Source organism: Arvicanthis niloticus, chromosome 10 (genome assembly GCF_011762505.2).
Source record: "Arvicanthis niloticus isolate mArvNil1 chromosome 10, mArvNil1.pat.X, whole genome shotgun sequence".
Taxonomy (NCBI): domain Eukaryota; kingdom Metazoa; phylum Chordata; class Mammalia; order Rodentia; family Muridae; genus Arvicanthis; species Arvicanthis niloticus.
In genome coordinates, this window is record NC_047667.1 from 57,204,287 (window position 1) to 57,210,724 (window position 6,438).

Consider the following 6,438-nt stretch of genomic DNA (forward strand, 5'->3'; position numbering starts at 1 on the left):
TGGAATCCTGCTGAATGTTGACAGCTGGTCTTCTGGCTCATCACTGATTTGCTAGTCCTTTGATAGCAGCAGTCTGAGTATTAGACATGCTGGGCTTGTTTTCTATATTCTGTAATCTTCCCATTTTGGGAGGATCTTTGGAGAACTGACACAGACCGATTCACAGAACTGCATCAAAACCTTTCAGCTTTGACACTAGACTTTCATGCTGTAACATATCACTTATACTCTAAAATTCTGTGGAATTACTTAAACTAATATTTGAGCGTTTTGTCTAAACAGAATTAGAAAATTTAGAAAAGCATTCTAGCTATATAAAAGTCAGTTATAAATATTGGAAGAGATTAATAAGGCTAACAGATTCAAACACTACCCAGTGTATATACAGATATATTTGAAGACTGCATGTCTTTCTGACATGTATAATTTTCTGTGGGGTGTGTCTATGTTCATGTGTATGTGTTCTTATATGGACACATGGATATGCAGGCCTGAGGTCAAGACCGAGGTGTCATCCTTAGTCATTCTCTTGTCTTCAGTTTCTCAGCAGGAACATTGTAGATGCAGGAGGTCATGCATTTACACACTTCTACATGCAAGCATGCACTTGCACATACACACATACATACACATACAATTCCAGAGGCTCAAATTCTGTTCCCCCTGCTTATGCTGCCATCACTTTACTGACTGAGCCGTTTTCCTAGCCCCAACATGTTTGATTTTTAAGCTGTTATCTATCAGTTTAAAAAGTGAAAGCTTGCCCAAAGTTTATGAATGTGTAGAATTTATAATGGCCATTATGCTTAGGAGAAGAAGTCATTATAACTTAATTACTAGGAATTTTCTAAAGTCTGGTGGATAACCCCCCTCCCTTTGCCTTTTAATTGGCAAATAAAAAATTCTCTATATTCACGATGTACATGAATATGTGTGTGTGTACAAATAGTAGAACACCTAAATCAAACTACTTAGCATAAACTCTACCTTACCCTATTACTACTTTTGAAAATATGGTAACAGCAATAAGATTTCCTCTCTCAGCATGACTTGTAATTGCTCTTTTCAACTTTACATCTTCTATGCAACTAAGCTTATTGTCCTTTGACTAACACCCTCCACACCCAAAGATATTTCTACATCAGGAAACCCAATAGTGATTCATTTCTAGCCAGAATCTAGTGGTTAATTGGAAGAAAATGATACTGTTATATGATTGTAATGACTACACCCTTCTTGGGGCTTCTCATGACTTTTTCAGATAATTAAAAAATAAAATGACACTTCTGTCAGAAAAAGTACTCTTTGTTTTCTGTCTTGCTTTGCTGTGCTGGAGAATCACACTCAGAGTCGCATGTGTGCTGGGCAGACACTGTATGTCAGAGCTACTATGCTTGTTTATTCTATACAGGCAGAGGCAATTCTTATTTTGTGAGGTAGTTTTTAGTGCCTGTCTGTACAGAGAAGGGTAAAGTTGAAGACCACAATGATGGTTGAATTTTTCATACACTGAGACTCTGTGCTTCACAGAAACAATAACGAGAGATAAATAGAAATTGTGGCCTCTTGTAGGGCTCTTCATGTAGGTAAGGGTGACAGAACTGTCCCTGTGGTGTGACGTGGGATTCCAGGAATCCATCTACAGCACTTCCTTCTATAACCAATACCTCACTGGGCTATTAATCTTCTGTAAACCAGGAAACATCCTGGCCCTTTGTTCATGCTATTGAGTGATGAGTTATCATGCAGCTGACCCTGATGGTTCATGGATTTGGTATTTGCAAACTCATCTACTTGCTGAATTATGAGTTGATCTGAGAACCAACACTCACTGCTTTGTAGAGTGGCAACATTCGAGCATGTAGTTGCAAATTCCCAGGCATCTAACATGGAGATACTCTGGTTTTACTTCAGCTTTCTGTGAATCACTTAGGATCCTTTCCTTTTTATCTGTTTTGTATTTGTGGGCTTTCTGTTGGCGAGTTTGTTGTTAAAATAGGGCCCAGGTGTCGAATAGATTCGCTAATGAAAGTGGACAGCGTGGGTGTCGTGGAGAAAATGTGAACGAAGGTAAGCTGTGCTCACACATGAATTACTGCATGTTTGGCTTCGAGCTCCATGTTTATGAATTGACAGTGTACATTAAGTGGGTTATCTCTAAGCAGAATCACACATTAAATAAGGTTATGTATTGATCTGCTAGTAAAATTATTGTTGCCAGAGAACCATAGCAAGCTGCTCTGTATTTCTCCCATAGCAATGGCTCAGAATGCATTAATTCAGTTTCCCTGGTAATTTCTTAGAACATGATTGCCTGGAGAACCGGGAAGCAGCTGTCTAGAATGAATTTTACTAACACGTGACTAAGGGCTTTATGTGCCTGTATCCCTTTTACCTGTGTTTTAAAACTACCCAGTGAGGGAGGTATTAGTATCATTCCCATTTCACAGATGAAAGAGCAGAAGCAGAAGAGAGTGTGTTCCTTTTTTCCATTCCCAGCAAGGAGGAAGAAGGGTGGCAGGATACAGGCAGTCAGGACAGGAATCTGCATCTTCAGTGTCTGTACTACGACCTCACATGGGCCAGGGTTCAGGACAAACCCTGGAGAGCAAAGGATCTCTGTGATAGAAAGCTTACTGAGCCATTTAGATGACAGCCAGGGAAAGAACAGACCAGGTCCTGGGATGAGAAGTTGGCAACAGGGCTAGGTAGTAGTTGGAAAGCTCCCACTGGGCTAGAGCTAAGAGCTCATTTTATATACTTCCTGGGAGAGGAAAGTCTTGTAACTTACCTTATCCACTCATAGGAAGACACAGACTAAGCTTTGAGATAGGAAGGTTGCTTAGAATGTAAATCACATGCTCCTCCTGGATTGCTCAGAATCACTGGTTCAGAAAGCTTCTGTCCAGAACCTCATGTGGTGGCCCGTTGTAATGGAGTGAAAGTCAGTGTTTAGTATAAGCTCTTCCCTACTTGCTAATGCCTCCAGTTCTTACCTCCTAACCGACGCCCCTTATCCTCTACCTCACCCTACCTTGTAACCTTTGCGAGTCCGTGGGCACACACAGATGTCCATGGAAACATTGTGCAAATATATGATGCTTTATAAGACACGAGTTGTCATCATTGATGCAGGAATGTTTGGTTTAGAGCAGACACATTGGTATCTCAAAAATAAATCTCTGGCCACGGCAGCACAGGCTGTAATCCCAACATAAGGAGGGTGGAGGCAGGAGGATTAAGAGTTCAGTGTCATCCTCTGATGATGTGAGTTGAAGGCTAGCTACAGGAAAATCTGTCTCAGAAAATTAAAAATATGAAATGAATACAGACAACAGAAACAATAGACTTATTTATCTTTGAACAAGGTGAATTTCCAAACATGTCTAATCTGATTTTGTCACCAAGATGACACAATGCTTCAGGAATACAATTAGAGTGACTGAGGCTGGACCCTGCAAAGGACTCAGTGGTCTCAGACCTTGCTGATAAAAGTTTGAAATGCCAGCAGAGCAGAGCTGTAAAATGGCTCCCTTGTGAGAGAGAAGGGAAGGAAATCCGGAAAGCAGCTCCTAGCCCTGCCTCCCAGGATGACTCACTTCCAGACTGTGTTCCTTCCTCTGCCTTCCCATCCCGAGCCTTTCAAAAGCCACATGTCAGCAATTTATGAATGTGAATAATGTGATTTACATTCCTTTGATTTAATATAGTGATTAAGTGTCTTTGTAGTCTGTTCCAAGTCACTGAGATGAAACAATACGTTTTCTTTAAAATCCTTTGTCCTTTATTAGTAATTTTCCCCTTCCAAATTTGCTTGGCTTTGGCAAATGAAAGAAAGATAAATTTTACTTTGATTTGGTAGTGGAGAGAGCGCAGAGGGGAATTAAGATATTAGTCGGAAAGCTGGAGGGAGCTGAATGGGAACAGGAGTTAAGTCAGTTGAGGCGAATTACCTTATGTTTGTAAATCAACAGGGGTTCAGACAGATGCAAGGCATTTTGGTTTTGCTCCAAATAATTATTCTTGGTTTTCTACAATAATGCTTTCTCCAGTAGAGTCTCTCTGAACCTTTGGGTTCTCCAGAGCCAATCCTTAATTAAATAGAGAGTTGACCTCTCAGTCTCTTCTTGCCTTGGAGTGACCCCAGACTCATTCTTCACTAAAGAAAATATAGAAGCAAAAGAGATGTGAAGAGAAGTGTTAGAAAAGGCCAACAACAACAACAACAACAACAACATCTTCAAAGGGCTTGATTGTAATGGAGAGAAGGGAATTGGGGATGGAGATTGTACTGGGACTCAAGAAAGAAGTAATAGAGGCTAGAAATGTGGCTCAGTTGGGAGGGCATTTGCCTCATGCTCACATGAAGCTCTTGCTTCTATCCTTAGCACCCTAGAAGCCGAGCGTAGTGGTACACACCTGGATAGCATCACTCTGGAGGCAGAAATGAGAGCATCAGAAGTTAAGGGCCATCATCAGCTGTGAGGGCCAGGTGAGACTTCATGAGAGTAATTCTCAAAACAAACAACAAAAAGGGAAAAGATTACCATATTTCTTCTGGGGACCGTGCGTGTACATGCATGCTTGCCTGTGTGCATGTGTGCATCTGTGCATGTGTGCATGCTCTTTGGCTCAGAGACAAATGGAGAAGTGAAGGGGAGGGCGCTTTCAAACACTTCCACTTGTGCAGAAAGTGGAGCTCAGGCACATATTCACCAATAGGTGTCTCTTCCGGATGGTCCAGACAGAAGCTGGACACGGTCCCAGAAGAGCAAGCCTAGTGCTGGCTCTGTGCATCTCAGCAAACTAAAGACTCTTGTCCTCATCCCTTTGCCTGCAGGCTAGGATTGGTTTTCTGTACTCTGCATATCTCAAAGCATTGGTGAGAATCCATTAAGATACCATGTGGAAAAAAAAAGCTTTGGGAAACTGGGGCTTAAACATGTTTGAAAAAGCCAAAGTTGTAGAAATGAGGGAACAAATATGTGTGTGTGTGTGTGTGTGTGTGTGTGTGTATTTATATTGGATGATGGTAGTGAATATAAACACTAAAAATAGAGTTTGGATAGAAAGCAAGGTTATGTTAGCTAATTCAGTGAAGAATGTGTTTGCAGCTTTGTATCCCCTGGGATGTGGCTGGTAAGGGAGTGAAAGTCCTCTCTTTCCCCCCTCTCCCTCCTTCCCTCTGTTTCTCTCTCCCTCTGTCTTTCTCTTCCTTCCTTTTTTTGTGTGTGAGGGTTAACAGACTGTGACTATTAATAGCACTCTATCATGAAAAGGAAAGCAAAAGTTAAACATAATTTAAGGGTCCACTCTGGGACAGGAACAGGTATAGACATGTTTTGTTTTTCGATATCCAAGTGATCCCCACAAACTTCCAAGCCCCTGAACAAATAAATTCTTATTTGGTCTGGGTTGTTTGACTTTTCCAGGGGAGACATGAAGATATATCTATTCACCCCAGATACAGAACTAAACAAGTTCTACTTGATGCATTATTGATTTTGGGGGGTAACTTACATCTTGTCCTCGTGGTTTCGGATGCTCTACACAGTCAGAGAAACTTCTCTAGTAACGAACTATAGAAATGATCCCTGAAAGTCTTTGGGGGTAACTTACAAAAGTAGGCATGACCCAAAGGTAGATATGTCACCATAACATGATCAAGAAATGCAATCCTGGATAACTTAATTGAATATGCTGTGAAGCCAAGGATGACCTTGAAATCCTGGTTGCCCTGTCTGTACTTCCCAAGTGCTAGGATTCCAGGCAAACTCCACCATACCTGGTATATTCAGTATTGGAGAGCAAGCTCAGGGCCACACGCATGCGAAGTACTCTTACAGCTTAGTCACACCCCCAGTCCCTGTTTAAACTCTTCTAGAATGGTGATGGAAGTCTTTTTAAAAGTGGTTCCTCTATGTGGCACCTGGCTAAAGTTGTTGTTGTTGTTATTGTTAATACTTATTTGGATTGATATTTTCTCTGCATGTCTGTCAGTGTGAGGGATCCAGATCCTCCGGAATTGTAGTTACAGACAGTTGTGAGCTGCCATGTGGGTGCTGGGAATTAACCTGAATCTTCTGGAAGAGCAGCCAGTGCTCTTAACCACTAGGCCATCTTTCCAGCTCTATGACAATTGGAGTCTTTGCTATATCAGATCCTGTGAGGGTTTCTGGAAGGCTTATGAATCTCACAATCCTCTCCTTCCCTCCACAAACTCCACCATACCTGGTGTATTCAGTGTTGGAGAGCAAGCCCAGGAGTCCACAAAGGACTCCCATGATGTTTTTGTGAAGGTCATTACAACTACTCTACTTCAAGCTTGAGGTGGACTCTAGTCCCAGCCATTACCAAGAGCCTGTGTCTTTCTGTGAAGAGCTCAGTGGAGGGTCTGTTGAGCAATGGTAGCTTATGATAGTCAGGCTGCATCTGGAC

The 6,438-nt window shown here is 41.7% G+C and overlaps 1 pseudogene; it reads right to left on the bottom strand.

Moving 5' to 3' along the window:
• Window positions 1-5,457: 5,457 nt before the first annotated feature.
• Window positions 5,458-5,607, bottom strand: LOC117716685 (small nucleolar RNA U3; annotated as a pseudogene).
• Between the last annotated feature and the right edge of the window lie 831 nt (window positions 5,608-6,438).